This window comes from Sturnus vulgaris, chromosome 5, assembly GCF_052056855.1.
Source record: "Sturnus vulgaris isolate bStuVul1 chromosome 5, bStuVul1.hap1, whole genome shotgun sequence".
NCBI lineage: Eukaryota > Metazoa > Chordata > Aves > Passeriformes > Sturnidae > Sturnus > Sturnus vulgaris.
This window is the reverse complement of record NC_142247.1, coordinates 58,633,491-58,652,187: the sequence shown is the minus strand read 5'-3', so window position 1 is coordinate 58,652,187 and position 18,697 is coordinate 58,633,491. Positions and strand designations below refer to the sequence as shown.

The 18,697-nt window shown below is 35.9% G+C and overlaps 1 long non-coding RNA gene across 1 annotated transcript; it reads right to left on the bottom strand.

Moving 5' to 3' along the window:
- Positions 1-817: 817 nt before the first annotated feature.
- LOC148223729 (uncharacterized) lies at positions 818-18,429 on the bottom strand. The gene is made up of 4 exons (XR_015804065.1): positions 18,316-18,429; positions 6,512-6,616; positions 5,255-5,492; positions 818-5,167 (listed from the first exon to the last, which is right to left on the bottom strand). It is a non-coding gene; the product is annotated as an uncharacterized LOC148223729 (long non-coding RNA).
- Positions 18,430-18,697: the final 268 nt, after the last annotated feature.

Below are 18,697 nucleotides of genomic sequence, written 5' to 3'. Positions count from 1 at the left end.
AAGACTTATATTTTTATGGGGAAACACAGTGATGTATTTAAATATGTTTTTGAGTAAAAATACCTAAATTTGGCTCTTCTCATAATACTTCAAGTTTCATAGCTATTGCGTAGAAACTGAATTTCAGCTAAGAAACAAAGATCCATAAATTGCAAAATAAAAATATTTTTAAAAAATTTCTCCTTAGAGAAATATGATTTCAATTCATCGGCTACCTCTAACAGAAACCAGATTTCTATTTTCTTTAACTTTACTCCAGTTATTCCATAATGTACATATCCCAGGCAGGTCTGCTATACATATTAAACTCTTTTTTTCTCCCTCTCTTCTCTGCCTATATTGTGACTTAGGCTGTCAAGATGTTAGAGCCACATACTTCATTAGTCTGTATTTCAAATAATACAGTTTTCTTTGTCCTGTCTCTTAGGTTTTAGAAGATGAAAGCAGGAGTGAATATTACTTTATAGAAAGGAAATAATTTACATTTGAAGCCTGTAGTGGAAATGTTACAGTGGAAGCCTTGGACTGATTAGATTGTTTCAGTTTTCTGCAACTTTGATTGATTGAATTTGCCCATGGCAGTCCTAGTGGTGATGATGCTGTGATTATTTAAGCAGCAAGTAACTTAAGAATAGGCTGAGCATGTTAACTTTGAATTTCCTAGTTTTCAGCATTTTGCATTTTCCACAGTTTCTATTCAAGAATAGTGCAGTTTGCATTGTGTGGTATTTACTGCAGCTGTCATTCATTTACTTTTCTTGTTTGAATTTTGCAGCATATTTTTGTGGAAATGTGTAAGCTCTTTCCATGTGTAGGGCCCCAGACAACTCAAGAAACAAGGCTTTTAAAAGGGCTCTTGGTTGTTCATATACTCTGAGTTAGACATATAAGAGAAATACCAACAAGATAGACTTAAGAGGTGAAAACAAGAAAAAATACTTTACTGGCAACTTCAGCAAATCAGAGAACTTTGGGAAAACATTTAGAGCAGCATCCAATCAATATGAAACACTTCTACAAAGCATTAACTTAATACCTTCAATTTAGCAAACTCTCAGGCTTTTAAGTTGCTTTTAAGTTATCAAAAATTCTGAGAAGAAGGAAATAGAAAGCAAGAAAGACAAAAAACATATAGAAAAGAACAGATATAGCTACAAACTCCCAGGATCCAGCAGTGTTCAGGTGATAGAAGGTCCAAAAGGAGCTAGGGTTAAGGTTTGCCTCATATTCTTCTTTAAATACTTCCTGGCCTTTTCCCCCAGGTGGAACTTCTGGTCATTGGCCAACTGGGAGCTGAGTTAGAGGCTCCAGGGCAGGTGTGGACCTCCAGTATGTCCATGCTTGGCAGCCGCTGCCAGGCAGGAATATTGGCTCAAGGGAGGTGGCATGAGTGGGGCAGTGCACTGCCTTGCCAGGGCAAGGCCAGACCTATCCCTTCACCCACATGCATGCACCCCAAAATGTCCCCAGAGATCAGTCTTTGCAGCCTCTCGCCCCATGCTGGGTGTGTGACACGCATGCCAAAGCAGTTTTAATGGCACTGGCACTCTCTGGAGCAGACAGGCCTCCGTGCCTCCCTTCCCCAGAAGAAATTATCAGACAGCAGACAGCTATGGTTACTTGTGAGGAAACAGGATAAGGAGAGGTGTCACAGTCTCTGAACAAACAGTTGAGCAGTCTGTAGGACTTGTCACAGCTTTACAATACGGTGTCTTGTCCTTTTATAACGTCACACAAGTCCCTCACAGTAACAGAGTATTTGCCCTCCTGAGACAGTGCCTCTGGTACATCCACATGACATGTTCTTTGCTCCTTCTGGGGGATCCAGCAGGTGGACAGAAGGACAGGAACCAGCATACACCTTTCCTTTGGGCTAACTGCTTCACTGCCCAGTGTATCTGCTTTGCCCTTGTCCTTCATTCTCTCCTTCTGCCTATAAGCTCTTGTTTTCTTAGTCATCCCAGTTACTTCATGCCAGTAAGAGACAGTAACCTTTTACTCCTGTGATACTACACTGGTTTTATTTCTATTTGTAGCACTACTTTTATAACTGTCTTCATATGCATCCCACACATAGACATCTCCTCTCTTGTATTCAGCATAGTGCAAATAATAATTTCCTGTCAAGCATTTTCTACTTGAATGCATTTTTTCCAGCATCAAAAATAAAAGGTATATAAATATCTTCAATTTTATTTTAAAAGTCTAAAAGACAAAGTTATTTTTAATTGTGTCTGAAAAAAAACCATTATGGTTGGGACTGAGGGCAGTTGATGCAAATTTCTATATCATTGAAAAAGACCATGAGGAATGTGAACAAATATTTTTCTGAAGCTGCAAGATTTTAAACATGACTTTTTCACTTAGTTTTTCTTCCCCTTGTCTTTAAAACACTCAACACATGGCCATATGGGTGCACTGCCCATGTGGCCAAGAAAGCCAATGGCATCCTGGCCTGTATCAGGAATAGTGTGGCCAGCAGGAACAGGAGTTCATTATTCCCCAGTACTTGACACTGGTGTGGCCACACTTGAGTGCTGTGTCCAGTTCTGGGCCCCTCAATTTATGAAAGACATTGAGATGATGGAATGTGTCCAGAGAAGGGAAACAGAGCTGGTGAAGGGTTTGGAACACAAGTCCTGTGAGGAGTGGCTGAGGGAGCTGGGGCTGTTTACTCTGCAGGAAAGGAGGCTCAGGGGAGACCTTACCACTCTCTATCACCCCCTGAAAGGAGGCTGCAGCCAGGTGAGGGTAGGTCTCTTCTCCCAGACAACTGGCAGTAGGACAAGAAGATACAGGCTCAACAGGGAGATTTAGGTTGAACATTTGGAAGAAGTTCTTCACAGAAATGGGCTGCCCAGGGAGGTGGCAGAGTCACTGTTCCTGGTGGTGTTTAAGAAAAGACTGGACTTGGCACTCAGTGCCACGGTCCAGTTCACAAGGTGCTGTTCATATATGCGGTGCACTTGATGTTCTCAGAGGTCTTTTCCAACCTACTTGATTGCATGATTCTCTGATTCTGTAGCACATTTGTTTCTGGAGGTGTCTTTTAGAGACTTCTGCTCTCTTTGGTTTGGGACAGTGGCAGAAATATTTGCAGCTCCCCTACAAAGATGCTCGTTTTTATTTTAGTCTTCTGTTTTGTGTTTTATCAGGTATTGCAGGAGCTTTTGGCAATTTAAATGCGTAGTAGACATGCTATTGCGCTATGAGGATATAGAAAGTCCATAGTAATTTAATATCAGAGGCTACAAAGACAAGTTCTTAAAAGGCCGTGGGACATGGCATTGAAAGAAAAGTATATTTAAGGAGAATTAAAGCTTGGTAAGGAATTTGGCTTACATTCATCTTAAAATTGAAATCTAATTTTATATTACCAGCTCAGAAGTTCTCTGACTACAATTTAAATGCACAAAACAAAGATTAAATCGCTTACAAGGATACTTTGGGGTTTAGTTTACTCTTTGAAATAACAGAAAATATGAGAATGTAAAAACTATGAGAGTATCCAGAATCTTAGGGGACTATTAAGAAAAAAGATGAAATACGAAGTCATAATTATGACACGATAAGAACATTATATTTTCATGAGAAAACTCCTGTGGGATAATTTTAAAAAACAACAATTAGAAACTCACCACGCAAAAAACAACCTGACACAATACTAACCAAAGCACACATGCTCTGTCTGTGCTGCAACATATGCATGTGCTTTGTAAAGTAAAGCATGGAAAATAAGCCTTTATACATTTGTTGCAAAGAAAACTTAAACTGAACAGCACAGGCAGACTCACCTTCCTAGAGTACATGAAAAAGTAGACAAAAATACCGTTCACATGAGCAAATATTTCAAATATAGGTAGTCATTATACATAGTTGTAATGACCGTTGGCTATTTCAGAACACAACCAGAAAGAATGTAACTAAATTATTGTAAAAAACATCTATTTGCATGTAGTTTTCTTAAGCATTTTCTTATGGTAGAAATCTGAGCAAGTTGCAAGTGATTATGAAGCTTTATTTATTTATTTATTTATTTAGGTGATAAAAGCAGGAAATATGCAAGTATCATTATCTTCTAATAACAGTGAAAAGAATGCAAGATAATCTAAGAAGTTATTTTGCTTTTATTTTCACTCTAGAGGTCTTTTAATCTTTCCCTGTTAGTTTTCTGCTCTGCATCTGGTGAAATTGATAAGAGGCACTCTTGAGCAGGCAGATAAATAAATGCTGCATGAAAATGGAGTAAAAACACATTCAAATTTCCAAGATGTTTGTCTTACATGTACATTTAAAAATTAATCCATAACCATTCCTTTAGAGACTTACATGATTTAACATTTAAGTAGATTCTTAATTGTGACACTAGAATTGCAATAAATGCCTTTTGTCCCCAGGAGCAGGTTTTGATGTCGGCAAAATTAGGTAAAACAAGAATAATCTCAAAGATTTAATTGAAACAAAACAAGGAAACAAAGGAGTCTGGAGTAAAAAATTGTGCACCTGTTGCAGGTTACATCCCCAATTCATAGTCTGCCTATGCGAGTATGTACCAAACATCAGGAAGAAAGTAATAGGTGGAGGATTGAAAAAAAAGTATGGCCTCACACCTTTTTTCAACAAATGGGGTATGCAACACTCAAACACTCAATTAACATATTTACCTATGGAATCCCCCTGGAGATTCTGATTCTGAGTTCTTCCTGGTTGCAGGGAATGTGGATGGCACACGTCAGACCCAAGCTGACTGTCACATGCCTAGGTTCCAGCTGACCTGGATTGGTACATTGGAAACAGAAGTGCACTGAATCTTCCGGGTAAAATCCTCACCAGGCAAAATCATCAGAGCCCCATTGTGATACTGCCTCAAACCGTGTTTTGATACGAAGAAAAAGAGAGGGGGAAAAAAGCAAGGAAACAAAACATAACAAAAAAAATCCCAGTTCTTGGTGTAGTTCATGATAAGGGTAAGATATCATCTGGGATAAATGGCTGATGAAACATACATGAGAGAAAAAGTCATTGGGATGGTAATTGCTGGGAAGTGGGAGTGCTAAAACAATGAGGTGGATGACTCAAGAGCTGAAAAATGCAAGAGCTCCATTCAGTAAGGAATCTTTACTGATGATCCTTGTGGGTCCCTTCCAACTCAGAATATTCTGTGAATCTGTGAAAGGAGAAAGAGGAAATTAAGCCAACACTAAATAAAGCCAATGCCTGATTCCAGGATATGTATACAATTTTAATTACTCACATCCATTTTTGAGGCATGAGTTGTTTGTTTAGTGTTTTTTCTCAGTAGGGTGCACGTGGACGGTATGAAGTGCATTGAAATTTGGAGGATCTTCTCTATTTAATTCAATCTGTAGGACTGCATGTATACCTTGATATTCCTTAGCTTCAAATAAACCACCCTAAAGTCTTTGTCTGTCAGTGTAGTAAAAATGTCCATGTTTTGATGTTTTCCTTTGTTTTAGTCTTCCCTGTACCTGCTGGAAATAAATTGTTATTTATCTATTTTATATGAGTAATTTAGCTGGGATATTAACTAAAAGACATTATTGAGAAACTGCTTTTCAACCTAAATGCTCAATGATATGATTGAGCATTACATGATTTCATGATACTTAATAATCATACTGTTTTGAGGCTTTCTATGCATGCTCTATATAGGTAAAAAAAATGTAAAAAACACCATAAACTCTCCCAAAATATTTAGTATCAGATTTCTTATCATTCCCTCTCTCATAAATATATAACTTCTTTGTGTAAAGCTGAATAGCAAATAGAATTTAAATCCCTGAAGCAATCTTATTTTCCCTTAATATTTTATATTAGGTTAACTTTGGAGGGGAATGAAATAATTTATATTAAAAGAAATGTAATAGGAAAAAGATTTTCTTTTGCTCTTGTGTTTATATGCTCTTATATCACTGTTTTTCATGCATTAATCCTCTCTGGACTAAAACAACAATGCTGTTAAATATTACACAGAGAACTTTGGGGGCAATTTTGGTGTTGGGGTCTTTTAGATAGTTGTTGCTGTTATTGAGCTGGTTAGCTGATGGTGTGCTCAGTAGCATCATGGACATGCAAGCTGATTTTTCACCAGCCAGCCATTAATAAAATTCTCTAGCACAAATAGACCTGTAGCAACGATTGCAGTTTGTGATATCTCTCAATTTTTTCACATTGAACCTTGAATGCAGAAAAGCATCATTTCCAAGGAAAAATGATACGTTTACTTAATGCATTTTCCAATGTATATTTTTATAACCATTCAATTCAAGACAGTCATCTTTGTCTTCTATTCAGAATATGAAAGTGGGAGCCTCATAGCAAAATCTCTCATCATATTAAAAAACCCTCACAGATCTATTCTCTTTGTTTTGAAAATGCAACTATAAGTGGGTAGGCATGCCATTTTGAAATTCAATATTTCCATTAAAATGCAAAAATTCTTGGATAAAATGACACTAACAAAGTGACAAGTTAAAATATGTAGCGTTACATTGCAAAGCAAGTCCTCCTGTCATATCTGGCAGAGGGGCCTTGGCATCCATTCTGCTTTCATCTGCATTTCTCATTCCATCATCAATGAAGCTTACAACAGCCACTGAAATCATAGAGTAGAAGCATTTGTAAATCTGAATTCATACGTAAACTGCATCCAAAATATTTACAAACTGAAAGATATGTATAAAACTTGTACATAAATGTTTTGGTACCCAGGAACAATTATGGCAGACACCTGAGAAATTCTGTTAGTGATTTAACATTACAATATCAAACTGATAGTAGAACCATATTTTTAAACAAAGTAAAAATATCACTTTGGTCTTAAAAGGAATGGATCCTGACCTCCCAATAAAAGACACATCTTTATTGAGGCAGTAGGAAAGATGAGCACCAATGCACACATGTGGTGACTCACCCAACACTGGCAGCAAGCACAAGATCACAAGCTACAGCTCCAGTGGACTGCCAGGGACTTGGGGTGTCCAGATCATCTGCAAGGAACAGCCAATATGCAGCCAATGATACCTTTTAAATGTAAGAGTTGAGCAGCCTATGCTGCCAACACCAGTCAAGGGGCAGGGTGTCAGGATGAAGGGGTTCAGTCTCTCAATTCAGTATTTCCACATCTAATAAATATAAATTTTTTAAAAGAATGAACCTACTAATAAAGCTCTGAACCCACTAAATACCTAACAAAAATGCTACACTATCCCAGCACACAGTATGAATTGGTAATATCTGAACTTTCAGGCTGGTTTCATGCTATCCAGAGTCCTATATTACAAATATGTATAGAAATACCTTTGTTCAACAAAGGACTTCAATCTATATCCTTCACTGCATTGTTTTCCAAACTGTGATGATTCACGTTTGTTAAATTTAAACCACTTGCTTAAATGCTCTTGTGAACCAGATGCTACACAAAAAGTCCCACAAGAATTAAATATTAGCTGGAAAAACTCAGAGGTTCTGAATCTCCATGCAAAGTCTTCAGCAGCTGGTAACCAGGTTTTTAATGCCCACTGGGTAGCAGAATAGAGTCCACTCACTATTTACCATTCAGTCCACCTTCTCTTGCCATGTCCTTTATTTAAGCATGAAATCTCTTTATGCATCTTCTCAGAAGACTTTCTGCAATGACTGAAATTCCTTATAGCCTTAGTTTTTCCTGGACAGTACCCAGTGCTCAGTCTGCCTTTTCTGAGAAATGTTGATGACAAGATAATGAGAATATAACACGGGGAGCCCTTAGGCCTTCTCAGATGACCCTCAGATGTTTGAGAGCAAATCCTGGCAAAAGACAACAGCCCAGATGACCATCAATCTTTTGCCAGGACAGCTATATTGAAGCTTGTGTGTCTTGGCAATGGAACTTTATCTTTGTTAACATTTAGAAATAAAGTTCTGTTGACACCACTGTGAGAAGCAGAAAAAGGCCGCCCACAAATTGACAGGGTTCTTTTATCTCAAGTCTAAACTGCAAGACACTGTTAGTCAACTTCCTTCTACCTCAAGCAAATTGGACTGGAGAATCCCACAGGGTTCAATCCTGTAACATATTGTGTTCCAAAGTTTTTTACTCCATAGTTGGAGATCCGAGGAAATTCTGAGATTGTACATATTTTTGTTAGACCCATACAGTGTTTTCTATTCAGGCTCTTTTGAGTCTGGCAGAGTTGAGGCCTGGATGCTACCCAGTTGGCTGAAATTCAATCCAATTAAAGCCCCTATTGTAACAAGTAGTGGAGAGAAACATTTCCTGTTTCACTGGAAATGTACTAAACTTCTCAATCAGATCAGGGTTCATGTCCAATCAGTGTCAAAGTATCCCAGTGGTATGTGGGAGGCCTTGCTGAATGACTACATTTTCCACATTACTGCTTTGACCCTGTGATCCTTTCAGTCCTTATTTTTAATGCTTGGCTTCCTTCTACTGATGGCCTGATGCAGCTCCTGTGAGTCCTTTTGTTGCTTTCACTGAGGACTGGATTGGGATCTGTCCAGAGAGCTCCTTCTTTCAGTCTAATTTATCTGATTCCTCCTGCCTGAGTTTGCTGAGAGAGACAATGTTCCAGCTAGCTTTGCAATGTTTGCAGTGTTCTAAGGCATGCACGTAAAGTTCAAAATGCTATCCACACTCTAAAAGCAGAAATTATCCTAAAAAATTATATCGACTTCCTTTCACAATGGAGGTGGTTGTCTCACAGGAAAAAAAATCATCAGAGATAGAAAAGCCAGGCACTCTCTGGAACTCACTTGAAACAGAAACATACTCACCTGTGACCACGTCTAGACCTGGACAGAGTTCCAAATGACTTCTCTTTGCTCTGGCTTTCGGGTGAGGGTGAACTGTAATACCCAAGGCATTTAGCCAACTGCTCATTTCTTTCAGTTCTCACTTTGCTTGAAACTTCATACACAGATGAGAGCATGGAACCTTGCCTTTTCAATATGAGATATTACTGGCAAAATTTCAGACAAAAAAAGTGTAACTAAGTACCACACATAATAAATAGAATATTTGCTTCTGAGTATATTATTTTTTTCAGAATTTTGAAAGCAACCTATAAAAAAGTTGGATTGCACTGGTTTTTGTACTAAGTTTTGAAGATACTTTTATCCTTTTTAAAAAAGGAAAATCCTGCTATCACTTTTTTAAACAGTATTATTCCTTTCCCCCATTGTCCTATACATCATGTTATCACAGAAAAATTAGTTCAGCTCACTAAACAAAAGGTATTTAGTGTGATTTGAGATGTTGTATAATACTGAAGTGTCTACATGAGACTGGCAGATATGATTGAAGACTTCTGAGAGGTATTGTGACACTAGAAACATAAATGACAAAAATTGAAACAATTCAAAAATTAGGCAAACGGATGGTTCATGCCTTCTGATGCCTTTTTAATAAAAATTCTAATCATATTAAATTTTAAGGTGGAACAGTTAAATGGCGGTAACTTGTTAAATAGCAATCATCAGACTTGTTTCAAGAATGTTTTTAGGATGAGAAGACAAATTCTTTATATCATACCATGGCATCATTGCCTTTTTCTATCTTTTGACCCCAAACTGTCCCTTAATCCTATCACATAGATAATCTTTGCTGGAATATCTGATATAGTTGTCCTAAATGTGAATTTGAAATCCTGACAAATCAAAGAGATTGAGATATTCAGTGCTGTCCTTCAAATAGAAGAGCAAGTTTTCTCAAAGTAGAGGAAAAAATCAAAGAAGAAAGATCCAGAGATCAGTATTAGGTATATTTTGGAAATATCAACATGTAACCCTTCTACTTGCATGCCTTGCAAAATTCCTGACATTAGCTTTTCATGCTGCCCTGGTACTTTGATTTGCTTTGCTTTTCTTCCTTTAGTGTAATTATTTTTTGAAGAATTCACTAATGGTCTCACCTAAAGATCTTTTCAGTTCCAAAATGGTGGTTCTTCCTAACCAAAAAAATGTTTGAAGTGGATTTATGCTGTGTGTTTGACTCGTTGAGATCCCTCACATAGAAACTGTATATAGTTTTCCCATGTATATGTATGACCACTGTACCAAAAATATTCAATATTGAGGTAATAATGAAGGTTTACAGAATGTTAATCTTTTGTGTTTCATGAAGGCAAAAATCTTCAACTAGGTGAAACTATGTTTTATCATATATTTTGAAAAAAATAGTGCTATTTACATTCCAATTTATGACTGTATTGGCAAGAAGATCAAAAACTGAAAAAGACATACATTCTACTTCTTCTTCTTTATTCCAGGCAGTCAGGATGAAGAGATAACTGCTGTCAAAACTTGTCAGTTTGATTTATTTGAGTTTGGTTCAGTTTTCTGATTTTTTTTTATTATTATTTTTCTATTGCTGTTTTTTTTTTCTTTTTAATCCTCACATAAAATGGCCCGAAACATCAGAGTTCAGGAGAAGAGATTTTTCTCCTCTCCTCTGAGGGAACTAGAAATCTTGCTATCTCTTCAATCTATCTTCTGACATGCGAATTAGAGATCTCTAGAGTCATGTAATCAAAATCCAGTTGATTATTACCCTCCACCTCACAGTTAGTCTTCAAAGCAGAATGGGTTTAAATTAGCACAAAAGACTCGACAGAAATCTAACACAGAGACACCAAGTTGCATATTGGGAGAATAGGGTGCTGACAAAATACTGCAGCTGGCAGTAGCTCATAGGGAACCCAGCTACAGTGTCTGAAGCGCACCTTTTGCTCCTAGTGACTATTTTGTCTTTTGTTGTTGCTGTTTCTCATACTGTTAAGCACTGCTAAACCTCCCAGCTGCTCTACCACGTGATCAACTGTGCTAACAAACAATATTGTTGTAAGGCTGTGGTTTTTAAGCTGCCAACTTCAACTGTGACTGCAGCTCATAGTATGTGGTAAATGTAGAGAGATTCTTGGAAGCTCTAAAGGAGATTAACTGCTGCCTCCTTCTTCAGCACATTAGTCAAAAGTAATCTTACAAATATTCCAGACAGGCTAACATCTAGCTTCTGCTGTCGTGGGTGAAGCATTGGTGATTGTGTTTCACTTGGTAAGCTCAGTAGTGTTTGCTGTCAGAGTTTCCTGTTTATTTCTCTCATAAACCTGTTTCATATCTTATCTATCTCCATAACTAATTTTTATAGCAACAAACTCACCAAAAAAAAAGAGAAGAAATCACATCCACACCTTAAAGCATGTCCCTGCAGTAATACATATAATATTTCTGAGAACAGATAGAAAGCAAAGACAGGCATGAATCCTGATAAAGGAGGCCCTAATGAGGAAGATGAGACTTGGATTTTGATCTCTGTGTCTAACAAAGCTTCTCTATTTTCTCTAAAACCTGAATTGAGCAACATTCAGAATATTACAGAAGTAATCCATGTCATTGACAAAGGTCTTCAAAAGTAATCATCATGATTTTGCTTTCCCGTCATGTACTTGATTTTCCCCATGTGCCCTTTGTGAGAGAGCTTGCTCCAGGAGTCTTTCCAAAGCCAACTGCAGCAGGAGTTACACAATGTGAGACTGAGCAGTGTCTCATGTCAGTATGTTTTCATGGAAAACATACATTTAATTATTCACAGGGTTTGATGACATGCAAGTTATGATTTTTTTTAGATCTTGGGTCTAAATTTTGGAATTCAATATGATATCTACTTATTTACAAGGAAATCTTGAGGAACCTCTGGTCCACTTGTCTTGCTCACAACCTCAGTAAAATACATTTTAGTATCAAAAATGAACTGTTTCTGTATTGTTCTGTTTTCCTGCTACTCCCTCCTTGCTGATGACCCTCAGCCCTTCCAGCTAGTAGTTCTACTACATACCCAATGTTGAATGAGAATAAAAAAGCCACTCAACTTTAAAAATTAAACTACTCTTTTACCAAGACAATAATTTCAAAGGTCCTAAATTTATGCACACTCTGTGAGCAAAATCTTGCTTATCTATGTAACTGGCCATCCCTGAAATCATAGGACATTCATATTCAATTTCTCATGCCTTCACATCATTTAATCTCTTCCATTGTGACCAAAGAGGTCTCAGAGGGGGGAGCATTCTGTTACTTAATTGTTCCTGCAAAATCTTCTCCTTGGGAATGACATAATAAATTACAAACTGAGGTATTGGTCCTATCATGTCGTGGCAGTCAAAGACATGATAAATTAGTAGCCATGAATAATACTGACAATCTAAAAAAGAGAACAAAGTCTTGATCTTAGAATCATTATATATTAAATTCTTTTCATTCCATGGACCTAAAAAATTAAGAAGTATTTATACTAGATGTAAGGTTTTAAATGAGTCAACATCTTATTTGTCGAGTAATTTAAAATACATTGATCAATGTAAAAACTTAAATCACTGCACATAAAATATATATTAGAGCATTTTAGAGACTCTAGTAATTTTTTTTTATATCCATAAATGATCCACTGATTGCTGTTATATATTATATGCATGTATTTAAACCAATGATACTTTAGCTTATTTCAGATTTTTCTTTTAAAGCAAATGAAGAAAGCAATGTAAGATGCCTTTAATTGAGTTCAAACTGGTTGACTGGACATAAAATTATGTCAAATGAAATTTTAGTCTACAGCTAAGTAGGTTTTTATTTGGCTGTAAACCAAATTGGCTCAAACTGTTAAAAGTTAGGCATCAAAACAAGTGGAGGTGAAAATAAAAAGCAAATTAGCTGCTTCTGGAGTGTGAATTCACATTTTTAGCTGCTGTTTGTTCTGTAGTTGTTGATAATATTACTACAATGAACTTATTAAAATATTCTAGATGAGAAAATAGATTTATGATCACAATAATAGAGTAATTTTAGGTGTAGTGAAGTACAGGCTTCTGAAGAGTAAGTATATTAACATCTACATAATATTGACATTGTGATCTGAACCCTTGATATTGTTTTTTACACAGTAACCATTATAGATTATGGAGGAGAGGATAAGAATTTAATAATTACTGTTTCATCCAAGTACCCTATCATTACAATAAATTTACATTAGTACATAAAGCAACACTCTATCAGATTGTTCTGAAATAATATCTGCTGAAAATATTTTAAAATGTAACTTATAGTTAGTTGTTCTCTCCTTTGCACATTCAATGGTGCTTACACCTGCAAAAATTAAAAGTGAGAAGTAAATTATAGTGTTAGGAAGACCTGAAACTGTGGAGACAAGAATGACTTTTCCTATCCTTGATCAAATAGTGCTTTCTTCCTATCCAGCGAGCGAACAAGAAAGGCCACATCACTGCTAAAAAGTACCTCCTGCTTTCCCAAGGGGCACACTGTAAAACTTAGAACAGTTTCCCATATCCACTTCTGTGGACTATCCTGTCAAGGATAACCTGGAGATTCCACTGTTCTTAAAAAAAAAAACAACAAATATTGGATTTTATTACAAATGGAAAATTTAGAAAAATGAAAATAGTTTGAGAATAATGTTCTCTATACTGTGAAAGGATCATGGGCCTAAATTCAACTAGTTTTAGTTGTTAGAAGGCTACCCAATTTCTGGCAGCATAACATTAAAACAAATATCAAATAAAGTAAATAAAATAAAAAGTGCTTTGGCAGTGTGAGTTATTAGACTTCTATTTCTTAGCATTAGAAAAATTTAGACTGCAGTGTCTCATGCCATTTAGTACAAATTCATTACACAATTTATGAAAAGAGAGCTCAGATTTTTTTTCTTCCAGTAATAGGACACATGGTTCCAAATGCATTCCTGCCTGTAGCACACAAACACTCCAGCAGCCTGTTTCTCATAAGGCCTCTGAGCAGGAAGGCTCTGGCATTCCATGCACTTTGAATCCACACTCCAAACCACACTAAGGTGACCTTGTGTACCTCCCTGAAATGTCTCTGTCCCCACCGACTCACCGATGCTGGCCAGCACCTCGGAGAGCAGGTCACACACACAGGATGGCTGCAAAGGCATCCCTGGAGAATGCAGCATCATGTGCTCCAAAGAAAAGTTTTATAATTAGCTGAAATGTAGATTGCATATCGAACAGAGAACAAATTCAGGCTGCCTCTGAGGATAACTGAGCTGTCAGACTTTAAATGTAAGGATCATTCTAGGTCAAAGCTACTCCCAGGACTGGGCAGTTTTGTAAAAATGTATGAGTAACACATGAAAAGCATTCTTTAAAACATAAAGGTATTTTTTATTGTAGTCTAGGAACTGTATTTAGAGTGTATTTCCCATGTATTTTAGAAATTCCAGTTTTTCAGAATGATACTTGAAAAAACTGAAACTATATTTAGCTTAGGAAAGTTTTATGATTTGTGTGGTCATTTTATTATTGCAAGCCCATTTTATAAATCTGTGAGAAGGTTAAAATTGATGCATTTATGACAGTATAAAAGGAATTGGGTTTTATTAAAGTGCAATTTCATTCTTTATGAGTGTTTTGTCATTCGAACATGCATCGTAACTCATTTTATAACAATTAATATGCAAAAATGATACCGTAATTTATGAAATCACGGAAGTGCATTTCCAAGCTGTAGCAATAATAGTTGCAAATTTTCAAATATTTATTGCAATAACTCTCCTCATGGTACTGAAATATGTGTTGTATTGCTCTTTCTTCTATAACAACTCCATAATTTCAGAAGTTTATAAACCAATCACAAAACCTCTGCTTCTGCTTTTCTTGAAGTATGTAGCTCAAACTTAATTAAGGAAAGCAAAACAAAGAAAAACTTATTAGAACTGGTTTGGCAGCCTTTGATACAAAAGCTTTTTCTTAACACAATCAATAACCCTCACTGCTGGAGGAAGGATTGAATAAAATGCTGCCTGTAATTGTGTATGTACCGGATCTGGCCTTGATGTATGACACAGGTTATAAATACAGTCTATAGTGGCAGAGTCAATTTATTATTTTTGGTATTACTGTCTGTTATTTGGGAATTTAGACATTATCTGAATTTACATAATTTATGCTATTGGTCTGAGCAGTTAACGAACATTTTTGATTTTTATTGATACTATTTTCTTATCGACAAAAAGCACATGGAAGTCCATTTAGCTGGCAAGTGGAATCACAAATGTAGGAGGCAAGATCTTTTCCCATGTTTGGAAATCATTCATTTTTAGGATTTTTCCAATATTTTGGTTTGTTTTGTTTCCCTAGATGCTTATCTCACTCATGGTATACTATATAAGGTTCCCCCCCCCCGCAACTTTCTTACAGTTGTCTTAAATTTAATCCCAAATACTGTGACGTTTTTATTATTAGATAACCTTTAAAAAAAGAGACATTTTTTTTTTTGCTTAGATCTGGAATCTTCAAAATTCAAAATTAAAATTATATTTTTCATTTATTCATTCATTCATTCATTCACTCATTTATTCATTCATTTATTTATTTTAATATGACATATTTACCAAACTCTTTTTTTTTCTGAATTGATCGTTCTACTGTGTTATTAAGAAATTCATGTTAAACTAAATTCCTATGTGCCTACAGTGAAATATAAAGGAAAGATTTGTCATATTCAGAGAAACTAGAGAACATGACCATATCCATTCACACAGCTTTCTGTGATTAAAACTACTGATTTTTCAAATTAAATAATTGGTAATAAAATGCAAGTAATAAACATTTTACTAAAACCAAATTTTTTTCTACAGAAAATTACTGCTGTACATGAAATCAGAATGTATTTCTAAGTAAAAGGGTACTGCAGTTCAGGCTGAAATTTATATAACAATAAATCATTCAGTGTTGTCACTACCATGTGTACTTAGTATTTTAAAGTTTAATAAGTCTATTACTATGCTTTTGAAACCTAAGTGATCCAAAGAATCTTCAGATTTAGAAACAGATGACCACATATACACCTGCTCATGGTCATATTGTTGAAATATGATTGCAAACTTCAGTATCAAATTTGGATTTTGCTTAAATTTTGACTTTAACTACACTTCAAATTGTCAGCTTCCTGTGTTTAATGTCATAATCTTGAAATTCTTTTTTCTCCAAATATCAGAACCAGTGCAGCTAGTTTCATTGGTTTTTACTCTACGCTTCACTCTATCTAAAATTTACTATGATTTTCAAAATAATAGACACACATTGCACAAATTTTATTACATTATTGGCATATTTACTGCCCTATAACTTAGCAAAACCCCTCTGCACTTATTGGTAATGGCTCATTTATAAACACGGTAAGCAAACAGTATTCTAGTGGATAAACCTTCGGAGAACAAGAAATCATGACACTGTCTATTTACAAGGTCAGCTTTTGGTCACCCACTTCATGTTCACCATGACAAAGGTTATATGATGGAGCACAGAGTTGGTATGGGCTTTTGGCTTCCAAGATGTTTTTCTGTGATCCGTAGGAGGTTTTTCATAAGCGTGTTTGATTTCATATTATAAGATGTTAGGATGTTTGCTCTTGAGACACTGTCAGTATGTTACTTGGAAACTTCTTATTTTGATGCTTAGAAATTTTAATTAAAAATAATTCACCCACCGTAAAGCTTTGCAATGTCTGCAATAAGAGAATATTTGATAGGAACCATGAATTGGAGGGCATTGTGACTTTGAGAAGTATTCTAATTTATATTGAAAAATCTTCCTCCAGCCAAATGTCCCAGATTTTCTAGTGTACAATTCTATAAAAAAAGCAGAGGCAAGAGAGAGGTGAATTTGAATCCCAAAAGGGCCATCTGTGGAGGCCCTAGCCAGACACACTCATCTGAGTGGGATTGCAGTATATATAGCTGCTATAAAACTGGATCATTAGATAACTTTGTATGCATCCCAGCCTGGTATTTACTACTTCAGACATTTGAGAAGCTGTATGGATGGAGTGTAGCCAGACATATATTTAAGCAGATTTATCTCCTTCCCATTTGTGATGTGATCCTCCTTCTGGTATTCTTTAGGGAAAGGGATCTAAATACACAAGGGATCTAAATGCACAAGGACAATCTAAACATGATTGTCCAAAAATAGCACAGAAAAGTAGGGAAATGACATTGGCAAATTATTCTGTCTTGACCAGAAGAGGGAAAAAATATTCAGTTTTTCTTACAGCTGATGAATTTACTTATTGATGAAGAAACCTACTTATAATCTTCCTTTCAAGTGTTACCAAGTTGCTCACCCCATAATGAGAGTCTTAATTTTCAAAGAAGAAAGGAAACATTTTTTACAAACTACCATATAACATGTATGGAAATTGAAGTGCATCAAATCAGTTCAGCTTCTTCCTCATTTATTGCCCATATAAATTTAGGTGATATTTTTCCTGCCCCAAAACATTTTAATTTGGCCAGCATCATGATAGATATTGCAACTTGCTGAACAATTTAATATTTAAATTATACAGATATTAAAATAATCCTTCAAGGCATGAATAATAAGTACACATTTTGTGGACCTTAGAACATAAATGTAAATCGAGCATTTTATTATATCTTTAACTAAGAAGTTATTTTTATTTTTCATGCTAATATATTCCAATACTTCCTTTAAAAAGACTTGAAAAATATCATGCCAAATTTTTCCAGTTAATTAACAAGCAGAAATCTTGATGAACAGCAAGCATTTTTATGTCACCCATGAATAGTTCTATCTACCTTGCATGCTTATTTCTATTATCTTCTAAAAAATCTATGAAACCAGCTGCATACTGAGTTATTGACAGGATTAAAGGAAGCACACAGATAAAAGAAAACAATGTGCTTGCGGAAATAAATATTTTTGTCCATAAAATATAAATAACATATTCGCAATTGAAATGTTGTTTGAGATTTCTGTTCTTGCTACATGTATGAATATCTGCAGTGCTGCTGGATATTGTGAATGGATTGGAGAAGAATAAAGTCTTTTTAAAAGAAGTGTAAGAATATATTCTTCATTTTGCCTTTACTTTGCCTATGCTATGTGTTACAATATTACCAATATACTGTACTTGTCTCTTTAAGCAAGTTCTGTAATGACAGAATGTCATGAACTTTTAAAAGTATCATCAAAGAGGCAGTAGTGGATTGTATCAGAAAGACACACTGAGCCAAGTTGCAGCTGTGCAGATCCTCTAGAAGAAACAGCAAAGCTATTTGTTTCATTTCCCATACAAGTATTTAATAATTTATTTGTTGACATTTATAACAGCACTCATTATAAACAAAATTCTCTTCCCTCAGCATCGAGCAATGGAATTAGCACTCACGCTAATATTGATTCAGTAACTTCATGGAAGTCATTTGAGACAATCATTAGGTAAAATGTGGACTAAACACACCTTAACAGCAGCATGTAGATCCTGGTGCCTTCTATAATTTTTGAACAAAGCTGTCACTATTTTCAGTTTCCTTCTTTTACTGGGAAAGTCGTGCATACTTCTCTGCAGAGCTCAAGGGCTCTGAAGAGAGCTGCTGACTCACAATGCTTGGGTTGTGGGCAGCCTGCTGGGAAGGGCACTAAGGAATGTTGGGTTCAATTCTTTCAAACAGGATGGGGAAATGAACTTTGATCTCACCTATTTTGGGATAGTGTTTCAGCTGGTAAAGTATAATATACAAGCTCTGGAAAGCTATCATTGCCACTCACTGCCTGCTGTGTTTTAGATGGGTAGGTCCATCTGAGGTTTCAGAAAAAAAGGAAAAAGCTCAGCTGCATTTCTT